The following is a 22,180-nucleotide window of genomic DNA, read 5'->3' on the forward strand; positions in this document are numbered from 1 at the left end:
GCTGATTATGCCACCACGTGGAAAATCAAAATCAATGCCTCCAAAACCCAAACAATAATGTTCCTCCATCGGCAATCTCCCAAACTAAAACCAGCTCCCTCTTGTACTGTAAACATGGATGGCACAAGGGTTGAGTGGTCTGCCAAAGTAACCTATCTCGGGATGTTGTTTGACGAAAAGCTCTTATTTCGCTCGCGTTTAGGGAAAACTGTAGTCAAGTGTTCTGCTTTGGTTAGGTGTCTGTATTTGCTGATTTGCCGCAGATCCCGCCTCTCAATCTTATTGGAGGGATTTCAAGCTAAAATGTTCTGATCGCGAGATATTCACGATCAATTCCGAAATTTCGCATAAATGTCAAACCCGTTTTGTGCTTAGGGAACTTTCATAAATAACGTAGTAGTTGAGAGAGGAGAGGGGTTTCAGAAGTTGTGACCGGCCATGTGTTTGGTATAGCAAAACACGCTACGAGGGGGAAGGTCAAAAAAATCCTGCGTCATTTATGGATGATCTCTAATTTTACTTCCCAATGGGCGAGTTCAATTTAACTCATGGTTAAAAGTGACAGATGAGTTATCGAATAACCCTGCTATCCGAGCGTGGTTATTTCTGAACGACTAGAAGTTAAATTTTGGCAACCGTGGCTGAGCTCTGTTTGAAAACCGATCAATTTCCAGAATTGTCGAACATCGAAAATAACTTTCGAAATGTCACGTTTACCTACGAGTTAAATTTAACTTGGCAATTGGGACACAGTCCAAGAAGTATTTCTCGATTACTTTTACGAAGGGACGTATCAGATTTTATAAACAATGCATTTGATCATCGATTTGGCGTAACTGGTAGCTCACCCACGCATGCTAACACTACCATCAGATAGGGGAAATTTTCCTCTACCTGATATAGTGGTGTTAGTATGCGTTGGCGAACTATCAGTTACGCCAGTTATGTCCTTTCGAAAAAGTAATCGAGATTGGTAGAACGAGTGATCGTTATCATTCAGGCAAGGAGGTGGATCCACTTCGGAGCGCTTGTGCCATCGAGGCGACGGGACTGCCAGCAGCCAGTGATCTCGACGGGAATGACGCGCAAGGTTCGAGGTGCTTGACAGGAACCGCTGCCTTCCTACTGCTGCTGATACCTGTTCAGCTTTGTTTGATAACTTTTCAGATACAAGCAGCACGATGTGCAAACAAATGGTACTCGATTATGACGACTGGGTTTGGGGAGAACGTTTATTTTATGAAAACAGTGATATAAATACATTTTTCCACAGATTTTTAAATGGAAAATTGAAAAAGCGTTTATGGCAGCAGATCATGCGAGTTATTTCCTATCGATTCGTGTATTTGGATTTAATTTCATCTATAAATGACAAAGTTATAAGCATTCAAAACCTTACATCTTTTCGTGACGGTCGCAATTTTAGATTTTCGATTAACCCCCAGTACTTTCCCGTAGGACGAAGTCTACGTCAAAAGTACAAATACATAACAAATTAACAGAATTCGGTCAAGCATATTTTGAGATTGTGATCAAATCCAGGTTGGTTTCCATTCCCGGATGAGTGCCCATCCTGCCGTCACAATTTTTTGGGACTACAATGATGATTTTCAGAATTCGTAAATATGTTCGAATTGAAAATAATATGTTCAACTTACATTTTAATCGTTAAGTACTTGTTAAAATGGTTTTCCCTTTTCCCTATACACTTGAAAGAAACGAACAATTCTTGAGAAACTTACCGACTAGAGTATGCACCCAAAACCACAATATAAACACGCAACACAGAATCTAACCAGGAAAACCAAAATCGAGCACCGTATTTTCATAATTCTTGTCACGTCCCCAGCAATACGCAAGCTGTTGCCTTTAGTCAGCGTTGTTGTTGTTATTGTCGTAGTTTGTGGCTTCTTTCCGAACACTAAGGAAAAAGAAGTCCACTCCGGATCGACGGCGACGGCGGCGGCGATGACGAAGAACCAAAAACAAAGGCAATAAAGCATGAAAAGGTATCTTCGAAACGGACTGCGAAGGTTGGTGGTGTTCGGCAGATGAAAATAACAGGTTTTGCACTAGTTCCGAACGACGTCTGTTCCAAATTTCGAAGGTCCGCTCCGCCGTGTGGCTATCGGAATCAAAAACCAAGCGCAGCTGTCGTATCAATAAATTTTAATTTATTATCCTTTCCGGTGTCGAGGGCCTGCTTTTCCTATGTGTGTTAGCTCTAGGTGTTGATGTTTTGTCTGGTGGCAGCACCAAGCAATCGATAGAAGAGTGAAATAGACTTCACGTAGTAGGAACCACACCAATTATGAATTCGATATAAAAATAAATTACATAATTCAATTAGTGCAAGAATGCGCCAACTTATCAATTCAGCAGGTGAACCTTGCATCAACAGAACAGGTGCTGGACTGCTACATTTTGCCCAAACCGAATGCGAATTACATGTAGGTGCACTTCACAAAAAAATATTAAACTTCAATTAGCGCTGGTGGGCACCGGCCGCGTGAAATGCCCTTTTAAGGGGAGACCCAACATACAGCTGATTGAGAAGAAAAACAGCCCCGCTGAAACGCTTAAACCGGAATATCCATTATCTCATCCACCTTATGATGATTGTAGTAAAGCCGTATTGCTACAATTTATCATGCTGCTTCCCACCATGGGCAGCAGCAGCAGCAGCAGCACAGGCTCCTCCTTCGTCACTACTACCACTTATTGGTGGTAGATTGTTCATAATTATGTTTTCGCGTGCCCAAGCAGATGCGAATTAAGCCCTCTTTGGCCGGTTGTTACACTGAACGAAAACAGACATGTGCTATGACCAACCAAGACGGAAGAAAAGCCACTTCAGTTTATCACCGCCAGCCTGCGCCTGCTGTGCCGTATCGTTCGCACACGCGGTTAATTAAAGAAACACTAATCGGACGACGACAACGAACGTCGCGACGGTGGCTTTTTGTCTTTCACATTGCGAGGGGGAGCGAGGGGGTGAGAAGGTCATAACAACCCCGACTATCAGCTTTTATTTCCGAAATCGATAAACCAACCACATAGTTTGGACGGCTGCTGATTACCGCGGCGGAGGGCATCTGTTCTCCGCGGTTGATTGGTACGGCCGGTTTTGGGTCGGTCGCGTGAATCGAAAATCAGCTAGGGCGCTTATCACCTGTCGTCTGGCTGGAAATGCATTCATTAAATTTATGGGTGGACCATGTCAGCGGGTCGAGGTTTGGCAAGGCAAGCTGATAACAGTAGTTTGCGTCACAATACAGCTGTATATATTTCTCTCTCTGCTTAGTGTTGATGGAAACACCGCAACGTCAGAAGGAATCAATCAAAGGGGAATTTTAATCAGTCGTAGAGAAAAAAAACTAAGTCCGTTCTATAAAACGATTTACAATCGGCGTATGCAGTGTGTTATAAGAGATCGGCTGAAATTTTGCTCTTATTAAGTGTCATTGTTGTATGTAAATCAACAACAGAGAGGAAATTTTCACGGATGTGAGGCAATTTTTGCTCCCGTCATTTAAAATTACTGAAATAATTGCATCTACTCCACATCCCTGTAATCACAGACTTATAACTTGGATGATTGTGTAGGAAAATGTTGACGTAAAATTTGATTTATTAAAAACATCGAATTCCTCTACCACTTCTAGGAACAATCACTGGGACGTTTGGATGCAAAGGCTGGTGAGCAAGTTTGATTTTGGTAGTGATGTGTTCGTGTAAAGAAAGAAAACGATGCGACGCTAATGGTTTCACAATGTCCGAAAAATGCTTGGAAATGAATCCAAGATTTTTTTGTTTGCAAGCGAAAACGGTCTCCACTAGGCCACCGAGCCTCTTGTTAATGTTTGATGAAATACTACTTACCATAAATTCAAATTTATACTTTTGTAGTAATAGAAAACTAGTGAATTGAAGTGCTATTTCACTAGATGGTACTTTCTAATGTCAACAGGGGGGCCATTGTATTTAAAAATAATAATAATTCCCAAGGAGTAATCAACTCTGCACACTGTGCCAAAACACAGCATGGCACACTATTCGGCACTTTAGGACAAACGTTGACAAGTAGGATACAATCAACATAATATAAAACGGCATCACTGTCGAGAGTTGACATTTTGCCAATCATTGCTAAGGTTGACTTCTTTGTACGCTGCGTGGGCTTCACATTGTGTTCGGATTCCAAGGAAAAATGCTGTGATTATTGCTTCCACCTGTCTGCACCATGAAACTAAGTTTATCTCATCCGATTCGTAGCGAAAATTCCAGCTGCTCGTGGTTTCATCCAGCTTCACGCCAACAGAGTTCTTCCACACACCATGGTCGGTCGAGAGGGTCGATACGACAGTCAAGATGGCCAAAATGGGCTCCCTCCAGCAACGGTTAGTCAAATGCCTGTAAGATCGTCCAATACGACGGATCGGTGCGAAATGCAATCGGCAAACTGAATGGACAAAAATCATTTGATGAAGCTTCACCGAATTAGCTTTACAGAGCCGAGGATTCTTGTTCACTATACAATACATCTTAAAACTATAGTCAAAAGGTAGAACACAATAAAAAAATTATCTTCCGCTATCCAATAAGCCTCCTCCACCAGAACGGGAGCCGCTTCCAGTGGTTTCATTGTATGGCAGATTCTCCAACGGGGGTCAGAGCGCTTCCATTGCAGCAATGGACGCAAAACGTGGTCAGCACTCACACATTCATCACGAAACGGTTGCTTTCCAAAGTCGACGACGCATCGACTGAAAGAACTGCTGATGAAGAACAATGAAGACGACCAAACAATGGTTGCTGTCGAGTAAACAGACGATCGCGTGACACACATTGAGAGTGGTCAGCTTCTGTCGACAGCCGAGTGGACACTGACAACAATCATTTGAATGACGACAATATGGTGCCAGCTGCGGATGATTTTGTTTTGTTTTACAAGGTTGTTATGCAGAACGAACGATAAATTAAAAAAAAAAACACATCATAGGGGGTGTGGGTGATGGGTTTTGTATTTCGGCCAGGTTAGAATCCCGGTCTTGCCGGGATGAACATTTTATCGTTTACTCCTACGTTTTTCCAGTCATTGGTTTCAATTGGTATGGACTTCGATGCGAAATCCACAGGACTTTATAGGGATGTCCATACAAATCCCAGTACTTATTGACGAATGTCGATACGTATTAACCTCAAATATTCCATCAGATCTGAACGATTGTCTTAGCGAAACAGTACAGGATTTATAGGAACAGATCAATGCAATCAAAAATGCAATTACATTCTATTCGGTGAGTACACCCAATCATCAGCGATTCAATCTGTTGTCTATAGTTCGTCTATAAAGGACCGGGTGCGATGGGTGGCCTACCAATCAATCAATTATAAGACCTTGCTCAATCTCGAAAATGCATGACGCATGACGACACTAAGTAATTTGCTGATGAACAACAACAAGCACAGGGTACAATTGAAGTGCAGATGCACCGTTTCCTAGGTATGACAGATATGAAGTCCCCCACATTGGTTGGTTTTCACTGGTGGTACATTGGCCATTGGTTTTGACTGGTGGTGCCTTGTGGAAGGTATCACATCTGCAAAGAATCGTGAACTTGATATGCTTGAACTTATGTAATTTGGTGATGGTAGGAGACATCATAATCTGCGATTCGATAGGCTTGGTGATGTCTTCGAGGTTGCGTAGTTCTGAGTCAATCAGAACCAGTGGCGTCGCCCTAACCTCAATCTACCTGTTCAACAACTCAAAACATAAACTAACAAAATAATATTGGTTCAAATGGATACAAATCAGTCAAACTAGAAGACCCTGAACCCTTTGAAACTGATTGGAATGTAGACATGACCCTAAATAACGTTTTCAAAGTTGTTGAACAGGTAAAAAGTGAGGTTACGCGACGCCACTGATCAGAACTGTTTCGAGGATGTTGAACTTTCGTCCGTTCGAGTTCTGGGTTTGATTTTGGACGGGTCGTATAGGTGTTATGGCTTTCAGTTCCTCTTTCACTGCCCAATCCCAATTCTAATAAGAATGAAGCTTAATATTTGCCATGAACCATGGTCACCAATTAGAGAAATTGAAAATGTAAACACAATCACAAAAGTCACACTTCAGGGTTGCCAAACTCATGGGATATTGACACCTTGATTTATACACTTCGGAATGATCAGCATAACGCTTGGCACAGCTATCGGCACTGCCAAAACTCTTGGCACAGATTAAGGTGTGCAGACTTGAATACCCCTTGATAATTCCCGTATTTTTCCAGGTTTCATATAAACAGCTAAATATGGTGGAAAAGAATACCGGCATAATTTATTTCAACAATAATTTTAAAATTGAATTCATTTTAATAAGGCTTAATCTTTAACTCTGGTTCTAATGTTGGCCTATGGATCTTATATTGGGCCAATCGCTAAAAATCTGCTATTTATCAATTTTATCTAGATAAACGCGTCATTGCGACGGTACATATGGATATTGTTGGTCGCTATTGACAATTTAGTCGATTGCCCAAATTAGGGGCATTTAGGCCGTCATTACATCCATTTCCTCTAATTTTTTTTTTTTTTGTTTATTTATTTATTTGATAAGGCTCAACCGAATTAACTTTACAGAGCCGAGGATTCTTGGTTACTATACAATACATCTTAAAACTATAGTCAAAAGGTATAACACAATAAAGACTTTATCTTCCGCTATCCAAAAAGCCTCCTCCATCAGAACGGGATCCGCTTCCAGTAGTTTCATTGTATGGCAAATTGTTGTACGCCAACGAGGGTCAGAGCGCGTCCATTGTAGCAATGGACGCAAAACGTGGTCAGCACTCATACACTCATCACGAAACGGTTGCTTTCCAAAGTCGACGACGCATCGACCGAAAGAACTGCTGATGAAGAACAATGAGGAGGACCACACAATGGTTGCTGCCGAGAAAACAGACGATCGCGTAGCACACATCGAGAGTGGCCTGCTTTTGTCGACAGCCGAGTGAACACTCGTTTCCTCTAATTGTCAAATTTAGTTTTAGATAATTTTGTGAAGCCCCAAATTTGAAAGTCACCAGGAAATTCCAGATGATTTCAAATTCTGGACCTGAAATCATATTTAAGATTCTAAATAATGTTCAAGATTCCTAATAAAGAACAATTTTCAAGATCATATACAAATTCAAATTGTAAGGTCTTAATTTGGACTTGATAAACCACAGAATATATAAGAGACAGAATTTTGGCTAAGACCATTTTTAAAGTTCGCAATCTTGTGATCTGAATTGGAAAGATTATCATGATCATAGACATAAAAATTGTTTATCAATATCTTACGAAACATTTATTTTTTTCAGAACCTAGAATTTTAAAGATAATGCCAAATGAGTAAAGGATTTCTGAGAAGAATTCCAAGGGAATTTGACAAGAAATCAAAAATAACTTTAAGAAGTGTTTCAGAAAAACAACTGAAGGTGATTCTTAAGGTAGCGTTGAAGAGACTATTATGAGGATTTCGAGGAAAATGCCAGGCAAATGTACAGCAAAATTTGAAGTACTTTTGCATTTTGGAGTAGGATTCAAAGTGAATTAACCCTGATATAAATTTAATTTGCTGCAACCCAGACATTATCCCTTTTAAATAATAAATAAGTAATAAATAATGACATGTGACTCAAATAAGGTTTAATATTGGAATAAACTGTTTTTGTCATGAACCTTAAAATAAAATTTCATCAATTCCTCTAATTAAATCGAAACTCTCAACGGAATCTCATATGAAGAGCACTTGAAGTGATTTGAATAATTTCTTTTTGATTACGTTATACATGGTGGCCAGTAAATAGCAATTTCCGGATTTTCCCGGAGTTTTTTTTAGCGGTGAGCGTTTCATAAATTTCAGCTTAGAATAATCTTGGACTTCTACCCTGAATTCTATTGGAAATTCAATTCGTATTCTTCTCAGAATTTCCATGGTATTTCCTCAGAATTCTTAAAACATAAATCCATCTCAGAATACCCTTGAAACTTTCGAATAATTCCTTTGAGATTGAACCCTCAAAAACCGATTCCATTGGAATTCTTCTCGGAATTTCTTTCGACCTCTTTAGAGTTATCTTGAAAGTATCCTCAGAAATCATTCCAGAATTCTTTTATAACTATCCGCAGAGATCATTATTGGAGTTCACGGGATTTACATGGAATTCTCATCAGAGCTCTCTTAACAAAAAAGTCAGAACTAGTTTTGAATTCTTAGTAGAATTGGACGTAGAATCCTCATCCAATCATCATAGAATTCTCTCAATTATATTGGAATTATTTCCAGAATTGTTTCGGAGCTGAATTTTGCATCTTTAATCATTTAAACAATAATCAAAAGCAACGCTCGTATGTGTCAGTCTCATGGCTGGGTTTTTCACCTCCGCTCAAGCCTTCATCTAGGTTTAACTATATGGATAAACCTGGTTCAAGATTTCAACGGAGGTGAAGAAATCGGCCCTCAGAGCACTTAATTTTACATGAGACTTCCGTAGTCTGTACTTTGGTATTCTTCTCTGAAATGTCTTGATGTCATTCCAAGAATTCATTTAAAATTGTTTTAAAATGTCCTTTGATTTTTTTTAAGTTCTTGATAATTCTTCAAAGACTTCTGAAAAGCTAGCACAGACAAATACCCTTGAAAAGTTTCCTAGGTTTAGAATTTATGTTTGGAGATAGGAGGTATATTTTCCCCGATTTTTTTTATCGAAATTGAAGGCATTTCCCAGTATTTATCCTGGTTTTTCAAAGGTCCTTGAATTTTTGCGGTTCACTGGTCATCCTGGTTAAAATTGTTAATTTTTCAACAGATATGCATATTTTATCATAACTACTGTAGACTTCCTTAGTGCTAAGTACTCAATTTAAAAATGGTGTTGATATTTTTCCATTTGCCTCTAATTTAGTTGTGAAAAAGTGACTTTAGTGACTATTTTTAGGGAAATAGTGACTTTTTGGTGTAAAAAGTGACTGTTTAGTGACTGACTTCAAAATAGTGACCGAGTTTTGAGAAAAAATCTCGTGGCGAAATCCATACATAGAGAAAATGTATGTGATGTCGGCCTAAATACCCCTAATTTGGGCCCATACATAAATTCAGCAATCGGCTAAATTTTCAATAGCGACCAAAAATATCCATTAGTACCGTCCCAATGACGCGTTCATCTAGATAAAATTGTAATCTTAGCTCCATTGGCCTATGCCAATCTTAGATCCATTGGCCTATGCCATTAGAGCCATTCCCCCTACATTTTTTGTATGAGAATACTTTCTAAATTCTAAACGATACAACCAAAAGATTTCTGAGGAATATTCCAGCGGAATTTTGATGGAAATAATGGAGAGAAATTTGTCTAAATTATCGCGAGAATCATAAAGAATACGAAGATAAATATGGTGTAAATTTCAAGAGTTTTCAGGACTTCCAATACCGTTGTGGACAATAGCGGAGATAATGATAACATTATTGAGGGGCATCCTGGAAATAACTCTGAACATATTTTGCAATGATTATAGCGAAAATCCATGAGACATTTTCAAAGATATCTTGAGATCAGCTCCAAACAAATAAATTTAATTCAATCAGTGAAAGCAAATTTTTCAAGATCCCGTTCACAGAAATTGAATATCCAGGATTTAGAAAAAAATTCAAGAGTCTGAGATATCAATTGAAAGCAAATGCCATGATGGGCTTCGTGGTCGTGCGGTTAGCGGCGTCACCCGTCGTTCAGGCGTATTGTGTGTGCCACGAAGTGAGGGTTCGATTCCCGCTCCAGCCGGTGGAACTTTTCGCAACCCGGAAATTTCCCTACTGGTCTACTGGGTGTTGAGTGTCGTCCGTTGTCTAGTGTTAAGTATTCAGTCTGTACAACCTCTGGTTGAAGACGGTGTCAATTAAAAAAAAAAAAAAAAAAAAATGCCATGATCCTGCCTGGTCTAAAAAAACTGAAGATTGTGGGACTAGTAATTTCTGAAACATTAATTAGTGAGATAGAACGATAGTCTGAAAATAGTGAGATGTATTAGATCTCAAACTTGGAAAAATCGTTTGCATGCCGGATGCACATTCAATAAATTCAATATCATTATCTGAATGCCGGATGCACATATCAATATAACAGATTCTGTGACATGAAACATTTTCAAGGTTCTAAAATTAACATGCTAGACATCGCACATCGAAAACTTTTTGAGATTGCAAAGATAACAAAATTCACGTTTCTATGGCTAACCAATCTTTTAGGAATAAAATAAGTCACAACTATAAGAACTGCTTACAAGCGTTGAAAATTCATGCCAAATCCATGATGAAATGCCATTATGACCTTAAAAACGTTAAGAAGTCTAACCGCAAAAAAATAACACCTTAAAACTGAGTTAGTTTGAAGATAAGCACCTATCTCAAATTCGAAATTTATTATTAGACTCATGGCTCCGTAGAGTTTTTTGAGACGATTGAGCCGTGTCAAGTAAAAAAAAACTAGTTTTCAATTCAAAGTTTGTCTGGTAAAGTTGCATCCCGGCTTTTTCTGAGATCTCGAATTTCATTTTTGTGTTTCGATTCTAGATCTTTGCCGTTTCCATGTCTGTGGGAGTAAACCTACATTATTTCTAGACTAACATTTGAAAAGGGCGGAATTCCAAAATCACCATAACGAGAAAATCGCTTCCAAATTTTAATGACCTAAAAATTTATCCTTTTTCACGAATTTCCATTGTATGGATGATTTTATAAGCTTGAATTATAGTTAATAGTGTAATCTATCATCACAGACAAACAGACATAAAACTCACAATCACATTCATCGCAAATAATGTTTTAGTTGGGAATGTGCTTCCTTTTGCATGGTGGCGCCACTGAAGCATTGAGCAAGCCACCACATTGCGAACTTATCAGTGATGCCAGTTCTTTTTCACGTCTAGTTAGTAGATGTCAGCTCTTGAAAATGATAAGTGATCAAGGCATCCCACTGGAGACACTGACGAATACAAAAAAAAAGTTGTTGAATATTACATCAAAACTGCTGCACATTAGTCATTCCGTTCCTAACATTAAGTTGTACGATGTACACATAATTCGAGAACAAATCATGTTGATGATTGTAATATTCTATCAACTTTTACCAGTTATTGATGTTCAATACTTCGCAATGAATATCATTGATTGATACATAATACATTGACACATCTACATTTAGAAAGGGCACTAATAAGTGATGCATTACCTCGTTTAAAAACTTGTTTCCAGCAAAAGAAAAAGCATAATAAACAAACAAAACAAATCCCTAAAAAAGTCTTAGCTTCTGTGAATTTTCCCTACGGATCCGTATTTCTGCAGAATTCAATATAGTAGAAGTAGTATAGTAGAATTCGTAGAACCGACATCACTGACTTCCATCTGTTTTGTTTTTATTCAACACAGTTGACAGAACGAGGGAAAAGCAAGTAGTGAAAAAATCGCATGAACGAGGGATGCTCCGTTTGCAAAACAATGCTTGGGAATGTGGTTGTGAATGTGCGCATACAAAATACGCTTGACGATATTTTTTGAAGAATTTTCTTCTAAGTGTATGTCTGTTTGTCTGTGCTCCTCGTGAAATTGAGGAGAAAACATCATACGCCCTGATAATTTCTTACATGTTTTTAACCCCCGGATCTTCCACCCTTTGAACTGCCAACACTGGTGATACGCCGTGGAAGTACACCCTCGGGATTTTTCGTTTGTTGTTACGCCTTGGTTCTTCGTTCGCAAATTTTGTGAGAGTGGGATTACGCCCGGAGATTTTTATTGGTCTTCTTTTTGTTCGTTGTTAACACGTGAAATATCAATCGGGCGCATTTCAAATTAATCGGGCGTGACTAGATACTACAGAATCAGTACGTTTGGCATATTTAAACAATATAATTCGTAGTTCTGGTGCAAGGCGTAACAACCAGATGCATCATAGAGTTGCAAATTGGAAATATGCCATGTAAGAGGAAACGTTTTTGTTGATTTGAAGTGATAATTTCTTCTACTTTTCGGTGTTTGTCCAGGATTTTGTGAACGAACTGTTCTCTCTATATGTGGGAAAATAATGTTTGTTTACATTTTGCCTCTTCCGACCCTTTCAAATGTTAGTCTAGATTTGACGAAAATTTCAAAGTTGAAGAAGATACTTTATTAATGTCAATATCAGATTTGAGGTGAAATGCTTATGCTAGTGATGAGAGTACGGAATTGTTAGTTCTGCTTGGGTAAAAATTGTTCATACACAGATAAAAATTCAGAATTTTAATAGTGATGTAAACATTCATTTACGTAAACTTGTATTTGATTTCACGCAACCGAGCAACTTGTAAACAATGTTGTTTACAACAATGGGCTTTTGTATGCAATATTTGCTACATTGCATGAAATGTCTCAGAACTTTACATGATATATAATGTAAACTTATATGATATATGACGCTCCTTTTATGTGCATTATACTGAACAGAAATTTACACTACTTTTTCGAACTGTGCAAATAATCGGGATGTGAGACTTACACGGAATCTTGACAGTACAATTCGAAGAGAAGCGGCAATTAAATGAGTAAATTTTTAACCCATTAACGAGTAACTGTTACTCACAAATGAGTAGCATTTATATTTGTAATTTTCATTACTATATTTGAGCAGTCCTACTTTTCTTCAAATTAAATAGAATAGTAGTCTTTAATAGGTACTGTCGAGTGCCCGTGTAGAAAAGTTTTGGAAAAACATAATAAAATCCTACTCCTAACCGTATTGCAACTACCACCAAGTCTATCTTGAGAAACTTCATTACATAAAGCTTACCCCTCCCCCTCCAACCACCCACCCTTTTGTCGTGGCTCAAAATCATACCGCATTCGGTGCGTGTAAACAACTCAATTTCCATAATTAGAAAATCGCACCTGCCGCCCAATGTCACTGCAATTAATCACCTAGTTAAACTAGTCCTAAAAACGGCTTTGTCGAAGAAGAAGATGAAACGACACCGCGAAAGGTAGATACCTACCTAAAAGCAAGATTAATTCACTCTCAGTTAATTCCCGAATGAAAACGACCGACAGTTTTCCCAGTGGTGATGGTGGCTTAAACCGAAAAAGATTTTCCTCCAAAAAAAAAAGAACGAGGGAAAAACTCTTCCTTCCTGGTTTGAAAACCGTTCGTTCGTAAGAAGGTTCGTCGCTCGCAGTACACGAGAACCCAAAACCCGTCATCATCGTCATCATCGTCATTCGCCAGAAGGGAATCTCTGTTTTTGTTGTTGCTGCTGACTGCCGTTGTTCGGTGTCGGTGGGTTCGTCTTTCTCCTATCTCGGTCGCTCGCTCACTCGCTCGTCTGCTCACTCTTCGCTGTCGGGGTTCTTCCCGTAGAGTTTTTTTTTTCTCTTTCGATCGGGATCGGGACGGGATTTTCGGGTTCATTCGGGGCCTGCTGATGGCTGGCTGGCGGATGATGGCGATGGGCATGATGGTGGTAAATGGTGGGAAAGCACAGTTGTGTAGTCAGAGGCAGGAAGCAGGAGTCAGTCATTTTGCTTCCCGACTAAGGATGATTTTACTTAGAGGTGGAACAAAATCCATCGTTGTACTCAAATTTAAGTCTGATAAATGGTGTGTTAATCGAATTTCTCATCCTAAAAAACGTTTCCCACCGTGCTTGTCGTATTGGGCGTTGGAAAATATCTTCTATTTCCGGATTTACGTTGATAATAATCGAATGAGTCTCAACATGGTCGTGACGGGATCATCCAAAGAGAAAATCGATCAATGACCATCTTTTGCATTGTTTGGCATGAATGAGCCCTTGATGTTCAATTATACATTGCTAGGCGTTGTTATTGAAGGCCTAGGTGTCATTTTGGACTCGCAACCTACATTTAAACAGCACATTTCGTTTATCGTTGACAAAGCTTCCCGATTTTGGTGGGTTTCATCTTTAGGGTGGATAACGATTTTATCGATGTGTTGGTCTGAAATCACTGTATCGTGGACTCCCGTTAATCTGAACGACACTTCGGGTATATTAACGAGGTTCATTTTTAGTTTGAACTTCTAGCAACACTATGACCAGCAGGCGTGCTGATGAGCGGGGTCTAAACTAAAAAGTGTTGCTTACTGCGCTCGACTTTATACTCCGTACAAACCAAGGGGCCAGACAGCTGTACTCAGAGTAAATATATTTGCTGCGAGTAAATTTGAGTTGGTCATAACTACACACTGGTAACTGGTCATAATGAACACAGTAGTCTCGTATTTTCCATCATAAGAAGTTCCGGAAACAACCACCGTCTGACAGAATGTTTTGTTTAAATATTTTCAATGTAGAGAAAATATAGCATTTGGCGTCAGATTATCAACTTTAATATATTGCCGTTTCAGGAAAAATAATTCGACGCAACTGACAGCCACAGCATAATATTAAAGATGATAATCTGACGCCAAATGCTATTTTTTTTCTCTGAATTGGCAATAGCATGATGTCCATGAATAAGGGTCCATGCATTAATTATGTCACGCTAAATCGAGCAAAAAATTACCCCTCCCCCCTATCGTGACGTTTTTCCTATACCTAATGCATTGCTTGTCACAAAATCTTAGACCCCCCCCTACTCCCTGCTTAGAGCGTGACATAATATATGCATCAACCCAATTGATGTGTATAGTGACCAGCAAAATTAAATTTAAAGCTTCCATAATGGAAGATCGATATAAATCTCCGAAAATATTTTGCTAGAAAAATTCAGAGTAATGATCAACTGTCACTAGAAACTTCCGTTGTTTCCCCTGATACTCTTATAAATAGACAGTTGAAAATTGTGATGAGAAACGGGTTTTGGAAATTATCGCCGTTAAGGTATTTTAATTAAGCACTAAATTAAAAGCGATGAAGCGATGGAGGTTAAATGGCTAATTTCTAAGACAGCAGCACCTTTGCTAGATCTTGAATTTGGATCTGCGATAGGTTCGAAGTCTTCACAATTTGTGTATGAAAATTTCGCCCAAAAATTTAAGGCTTTCATTTGATTATTCTTTAGATTAATTTCCTTTCACATTGATCGCTCCTGAATTCTTATACAATAAATTAGAAATTCTCTCTGAAAATCCCTTGAAATTGATTGTATAATAGTACAGAAGTTCTCTGTAGAGCACTTAAAAAAATTCTTAAAATTCATCCTTTCCTTGAATTATAAACTCTTTCTAAGAGTTCACTGGAGCTTCATTTTTTTTAATTTGCATGAAATTCTACGTAGAATTAACCTCAGACCAACAATTGAAAAGGACCTATTAGCTTTTGTGAGCAAAACTTGTAATCCTCCTTCCCTGCCAACACCATCTCGCAGGGGAAATTCTCCCGCCGAGAATTGTCTTCAAATTTTGCTCAGAACTATCTTGGAGTTCTCCTCTAAATTCTTCTGAAAATTGCATGGAATTCTCATTAACATTCTCTAGAAATTCATTTCGAAATGCGCTTGGGATTATACTCGGACTATCCCTTTAGATCTACGCATAATTATTTTGGAATTGTACCCTCAAGAATCCTGGAATCCTCTTCACTCTTGGGAGATCTAGTAAAAACTCTCCTAGAGGTTTTCCTAAAGCTCCCTAGAAAATATTATCTGAAATACCTTGGTGTTATCTCTAGAATTCATTCTAAGATCTGCTCAAATTTGCTTTGGAGAAAAATTCTAAAATTCTCTTAATAGTTCTTCAAAGTGACTGTAGTTATTCTGAAAATCTAGACCAGTCCAAGGGTCTTGAAATCTTATTGTGTTCGAAGAGAGAACGAGATATATTTTCCCAGATTTGTCAACTAAATTCATGGGATTGTCACGGTGACTTCAAATTTCAGATTTTACCGGTTTTCCCGGTTCACTGGTCACTCTGCATTTCACATATGAAACACTTATTTTTAATCCCATTATATTTGTTTTGCATTCAGCACATTTTGAGACCCAGCTCCGTAAGAAAATTATTCCGGATAATATGCTTAACCAAAAGCTAATTCGCGGGCGGATTTCTCCGGTGGGAAATAGTAAAAACAAGCTTTCATCTCCAAAATTATGTAAGTTAATTCTATCTAAATTGCAATAACAGCAACATTACCATACTAAAACTTTACTGTGAAGCTAATTTTACGAGCTAACCAGGTTGACAATGAATACTTAATACAGCCACTCTTTGATGTCAAAGCAATGCTTGTGTACGTATCTTTCAATCATCATTCAATCATAAAAGTGCTACTCCAAGCAATAAAAAAAAACTCCTAAGCAAGATCATTATCCTAAATTCTCATTAAGTTAGTTCTTTGAGCTAATCAAGCTTTTAAGAACACAATAAGGAGCAAGAAGTAGAAGTATTCAGAAAAAAATCATTATCTTCTCTTAAAGCTGGGTTTAGACAAGGCAAGTCAATTGATCCACTTTTCAAGCCAATTGAATTCAACTGAGTTAATCAATGACTTGCCTTGTCTAAGCCCAGCTTAACTCTTAATCATTCTTGCATTTACTCAAAAGCACTCCAATGCACTCAAGGAATTGATTTTTGTTGGACACAGCTGGATCGAGCAAATGAAATTGAAAACCATCCTCAAACTACAACGAGTATTTAAGTTGTTTGAAACTAGCGAAGCCAGCCATACTTATTAATATGTTTCTGTTATAAAGAAATATTTCCCTGACTTTGAATGAAATTCCCTGATATTTTCTGATTTTCCAGGTCCAAAAAGGAATTCCCTGATATTCCCTGATTTTTTCCAGGTTGTCGACACACTGAATAAAGTTCTTCTTCGATGATTTGAAGCCCATTTGATTCATTACAATGAAGTTAACGGCGTCGAGATGCTAGGTTTTGACGTCTGAAGATTGAACAGAAGTCCATACAAATTCCACAATATTTTATAACATGAATTTGGAGCGAATAAACGACAGACGCTTGTTTAAATTAAATTGGTTTCACTCACGATGTTCCTTCACAACAATCACAGAAAATAAATCTGATGTAAATGATGTAAAAAACAATGCATGCTAACATTCATGCATGTAAGCTTCCTTGTCATGTAAACTAGCAGCTTGTAAGAAATGTTGCTTGCAAAGATGGAGGGTTGCATATAATATTTGGAATATTTCATAAAATGTATCGAAACTTTAAGCAATCTAACATGTTAACTTTTATAATAAATGAGCATCTTAATAACAGAAATTTCAACTAGTTTTTCGAACTGTGAACTATTGCCTGGTTCTGGCTCATCAATAAAAACTGTCATCTGCTTTTCTCATTGACTACCGATAAACAGCTGCTAAAATGAACGAGAAGCACATAAATTTCCCGAAGACGTGTTATCCAGCGACCAGCTTAGACTAGTTAAATATAAGCGATAGATGAAGTTCCTTCAAAACGAGCTTTCACACACGATTTGAAAATCGTATAAACTGGTTTGAAGTCAACGTTAACGGATAGTAAGTAAGAGCGATTGTTTCCTGGAGTCCAGATTCCTCGAACATTTGCTCTAAAATGACAGCATCTCTCTCCGATAAAAGCTAAACTCAATTTGCTTACTTTAAGAAAACTGGCTACTAAAACTGAAATATGTTCAAATTTTTAGTCCTAAGGCTTTTTCCCAAGCTTTGATATTGCATAAAGACATTATTTTATTTTAAGTAACTTGACAAACCGCGAGTATTTGGTCCAACTTCTACTAGACATAGGAATAAGAGAATTTTGTTACAAATAATGATCGGCTCCGTAAAGCTAAAGCGATTGAGCCTACCAAATAAACGAACTAGATTAAAAGTATCTTTATATTTTTCTCGTGAAATACCGGGAAACAGGACGCTTTAGTCCGATGAACGGCACTCTCGGAACTTCCGATACAGCTCAGCACATTGCATTCAAAGGTGCAAAGGGCCAAAACGAAAAACTTCCATCCTGGGCGACTGCTTGCTCTTCCTCCAATCTGGACCCAGTTCGAATCCCTATCGACATCTCTGTTTTTCCTGTTGAGGCTTCACCGCCAGTCCGGAGCCCACATGCCTCCGTCCCCTTCCTCAGTGTGTGGCTGACCCACTGGGTCATCTACTCACGTTCTTGGATTCCAGCTGATATCGGTTTCTGATGACATCGACGGTGGAGCTCACTATCTGAAATCAAGTTGTGAGGCCAACGTTATATCATGCAATAATGACATTCAAATCAATTACAATAATTGCACACCTGCTAGTTTTACTGATATTCATCCATATCAAGTCATATTTTGATATTTGTGAACGTTTTGAGCGATGGAGCACAGAAATATTGAGGTTAGGGCGACGCCACTGAGGCAACGGTTGATGAACAAATGTATTCTTTGTGTGCTCGTTTCAGGCACGAACCATGTCTCGCTGGTGTAAAACATCACAGACCTCACATACGAGTTGAAATCTCGGACCTTGGTGCTTAAACCTATCTGATTTGATCTTCAAACTCTTCGTAAGCTCGCAAACGCAGCCCTTGCGTTCCCGATTCATGCATCCATGTCACCCTTGGTCCCGTCATTTGTAGCTATCAGGCTTGCTATTGTAAACTTCATTTGGTTGATTCTTCAAAACTAGGTTGTTCTAAAAGTATGCAAGAAACGTAATGTGTAGTGATGCTTTCCAAAATATTGAAGACCCATCATAATATCGCAGGTGGCAACACTCGTGTCCATCTTTCCCGTTTCGGTTAAGATCTAGATTAGCACTGAGACCTGGTATTATAATCAAAGTACCGCAAGGTTTTGCCAATGCCCATGAGGCTACGTTGGATAGATTACTGTAATGATATTCAATTTAAAAATTTTCCGTCTGCGAAAATGGAATTAGTGAGCAAGGATTTCCTTTAAGAACATCTGATATATGAATCGGAGTCAGTCAATTTAGAACTGACTGAACAGACTTGCAATTTTTTTTTTTAAATGTGCAGATATTTTCCACAGAACTTTAATAGATGGAAAATACTTTTTATCAAACTGAAAATACTAAACTGCGGCTGCATCAGAAATATTATGTTTACTTAAGCGAACATTAACCAGTTGAATAAGAAGGCAGCTCGGGCCGCTTTTGCCAAACCCTCTGCTACGCTACTGGCCAGGGCATAAGAACCACACATCCATCCAGCCAACCAGCCAGAGCACCACACCAGGCAAGAAGAGAAAATGTCCGCATGGTTCGACATTTGATGGACCCTTCGGTTCGAAAACGGGAAAATCAATGTTGGTTCCACGATCAGAATCCTCCTCCCCCCGTAATAAAGCTCGATGGAGTCAAACAACGAACTACACAGTGAATATAATATTATGATAATTACCTTCTAACACGGATGAAATCGATTACGTCTTACGTTCCTACAGCATCCGGAAATAATCCATAGTTTCGTGGCCGAGATTCTTTCCGTCGATATTCAAGCACACGAACAAAAGTTGATTACAATTCAGTTTTCACACACGACCCGTTTTTGGTAATCCCAAAGTGGTGGCTGCTGCCAGTGTGTATCCTTTTCTGATTCTCACTTCTCGGAAATGGCACTTCCACGAACCTGCCTGCTTCCACAGACTCAGACTGCACACCACTCGTTCGCGCGCCTCACTTCCTCCGCCGTCGCGAATCGATCCCGCGTCCGCCACCGGAAGTTGGGCTGCCGTTTACCGTGGGTACCGGGAAACCGTGATCGCGAACAAATTTCAATTTCCAAGAAACATTCAAAATCTTGCCCGCAAGCCTTGGCACTACTGCTGCTTTAGGTCGCGCGATGGAGGAAAAACATATTTTTTGATGATGCTCCAGGCAACATAAAATTTTCTTCTTTTCCTGGACTCCCCTCTCTCTCTCTCTTCTGTGCTTCTTCCAATGATGTTACCCTGTCACGTACACAAACACGGGGGCGCGCGCGCACACGTATGCTTGCTTTCCTGCTGTGTGGATAGATCGGAATATTATGTTGATGCACAAACACAGCGAACCGCACGCGACGGGCAGTCCCTTCTTGCAAGGGCCAAAACCGAGGGCGCACAAACACTATTCCGGGAACGCGGACACTCGAGCGCGCCCTTCACGTCCTCTATCGACCCTCGGTGCACCGCGCACGCACGCACGCACACACACACTGCTAAACAAACACAAACACTATACGACGGGCCTTCCGACAATAATCTCTCTCTAACCCGCGTTGATGATTTCCCTGAGGGAACACACCTCTTTCCCGCTTTCCGCAACGAACCGACGACTACACACCCGGGACGGGATCGCGTTTGCCCGCTTCCCCGCAACTGCTATGCTCTTTCTCTTATATAATAGGCATAGACAGAGACAGCGAGGGCCACTGCTGATATGTTGCAGAGGGCACCAGCAGCATAAAAATCATACACACGCACACATCTACACACGCGAATGCTACGACGTCGACGGATGAGTATCAAATTCACTGAACTGAAAATTTCTATCGCTTTAGGCTGGCTGCCTGACAATCACAATCAATCTCCCACACTCTTTTGCTGTTGTTGTTATTATTATTATTATTCTTTACACCAAACTCTTCTCACTAGTGGTGGTAGTTGCTGCACTTACAGTAGTAGTATGAACACTGACGACGACGACCATCGGAGAGGGCGCGGATCCATTCATTCACGACGATGATAATGATCGATCTTCTATTGATCGGACAGAACAATAGACGCACTTACAAACAACGGAACGGAGAGCGTCTAGTTCATAAACGAAAATCGAAAACGCTCACACTTTGATTGATGAAATTCGCTTGTTTCTAAACACGATCGATGATGCTTGGCAAGAGCTTTTCTCTTTCCAACAACAAAAAATGGCTAGTATAATTGATACACAGCTTGAATAGTGTTGTTCCTTCAGGAAGAGTCTTGACTAACGCGCGCAATAACCGACGGTCTCACGATATCGTCCCTTCGGAGGTTCAAGGCGGACTGGATTTAAAACCCAGACATTCGCAGCGCAGAACCCCTCACGACGGCGGCCCGAACGCACACACACACACACACACACACACACACACACACACATATCAATAGCCATCAACAATCAGAAGAACGACACTCTCCTTCTCCCTCTGGCTCTCTCTATGGCACACTCTCATCCACAGTCGGCCGGAGAGCGCTCTGCACAGAACTCACTCGAGCATAGATGATGCAGAAGCGCAGCAGCATGAAGAAGCATAGAAGGCAAAACAGGCAAACCATGCGGGCAGGATAGAACGTTGCACTCACACACGACCGCCGATCGATTTTTATCATCGAGTATGTTGAATGAGAGTGTACAATCATTCGCTCTCTCCCTCTCTCCGATCGAGCTCCGTCCGGTCGGGTTGTGGTGTGCATGCTGAACGAAAAACAAGCATTCAGAATTATGTGCACAGGTCTCGTAGGGAAGAGCGGGGCTAGTTGATCGAAAGGTTAAAATTCTGGCATGATTTGATTTTAAAATAAAATGTTTTACTGAGCGTTGCAGGTCACCTACCGGATAAAATTAAACCATAGATTAAGAGGGGCATAGGGGCCTCTGCTCCTTCCCCCTAACTCAGTTTTTTTTTTGTTTTCAAGATAATTGAAAAATGTTAATGGAGGAAGATTGAACTGGAATAATTAACACCTTTTTTTAATACCTCAAGAGAAATCAAGCATTCGGTCCTAAGTAACATTGATCGATTCTCTTCATCTCTTACGTTATTAACTTGGGTACAGAACCGTTATTTGTCGTGTTTGTCGTATAAGAAGCTAGATTATAGCTTCTTTCATCGTTATGTGTGCTGAAAATAGCTGGGAACTAAAGCATTGTTCAGCTTGAAATCCTGAGCAAAATAATAACAAAATTCAGGTAAACATTCTAAGGAAATATCTGTCCTGAATACCAAGATAATTCTACGCAGCTTTACCGCAACGAAACAGGACCTTCCAAAAAACATCACAATGACTCTCGAATATCTCACAGAATAACGTGACTCTCCTCTGGGGCCCCACTTGTTTCTGGACACTCCTATCCGGGATCCTCTACATCAAACTCTGAAATTTGGGGAGTTCCCTTCTGAAACTCCTAGCCTTTATAACTAGGGAAACCCCTTTCGGGGGTTTTCAG

General features: G+C 39.5%; 1 protein-coding gene across 3 annotated transcripts in view; it reads right to left on the reverse strand.

Moving 5' to 3' along the window:
- The window catches only part of jing, a 300,757-nt gene extending 279,756 nt beyond the window's left edge, over nt 1-21,001 (reverse strand). For all 3 annotated transcript variants that reach the window (XM_065235696.1, XM_065235693.1, XM_065235694.1), the window contains exon 1: nt 19,392-21,001. The gene's annotated coding sequence lies outside the window, so the exon portion shown is untranslated. The remainder of the gene's footprint in view (nt 1-19,391) is intronic.
- Nucleotides 21,002-22,180: the final 1,179 nt, after the last annotated feature.

This window comes from Ochlerotatus camptorhynchus, unplaced genomic scaffold (genome assembly GCF_037179485.1).
Source record: "Ochlerotatus camptorhynchus isolate MF236.1 unplaced genomic scaffold, CSIRO-AGI_Acam_v1.1 ptg000503l, whole genome shotgun sequence".
Classification (NCBI taxonomy): Eukaryota; Metazoa; Arthropoda; class Insecta; order Diptera; family Culicidae; genus Ochlerotatus; species Ochlerotatus camptorhynchus.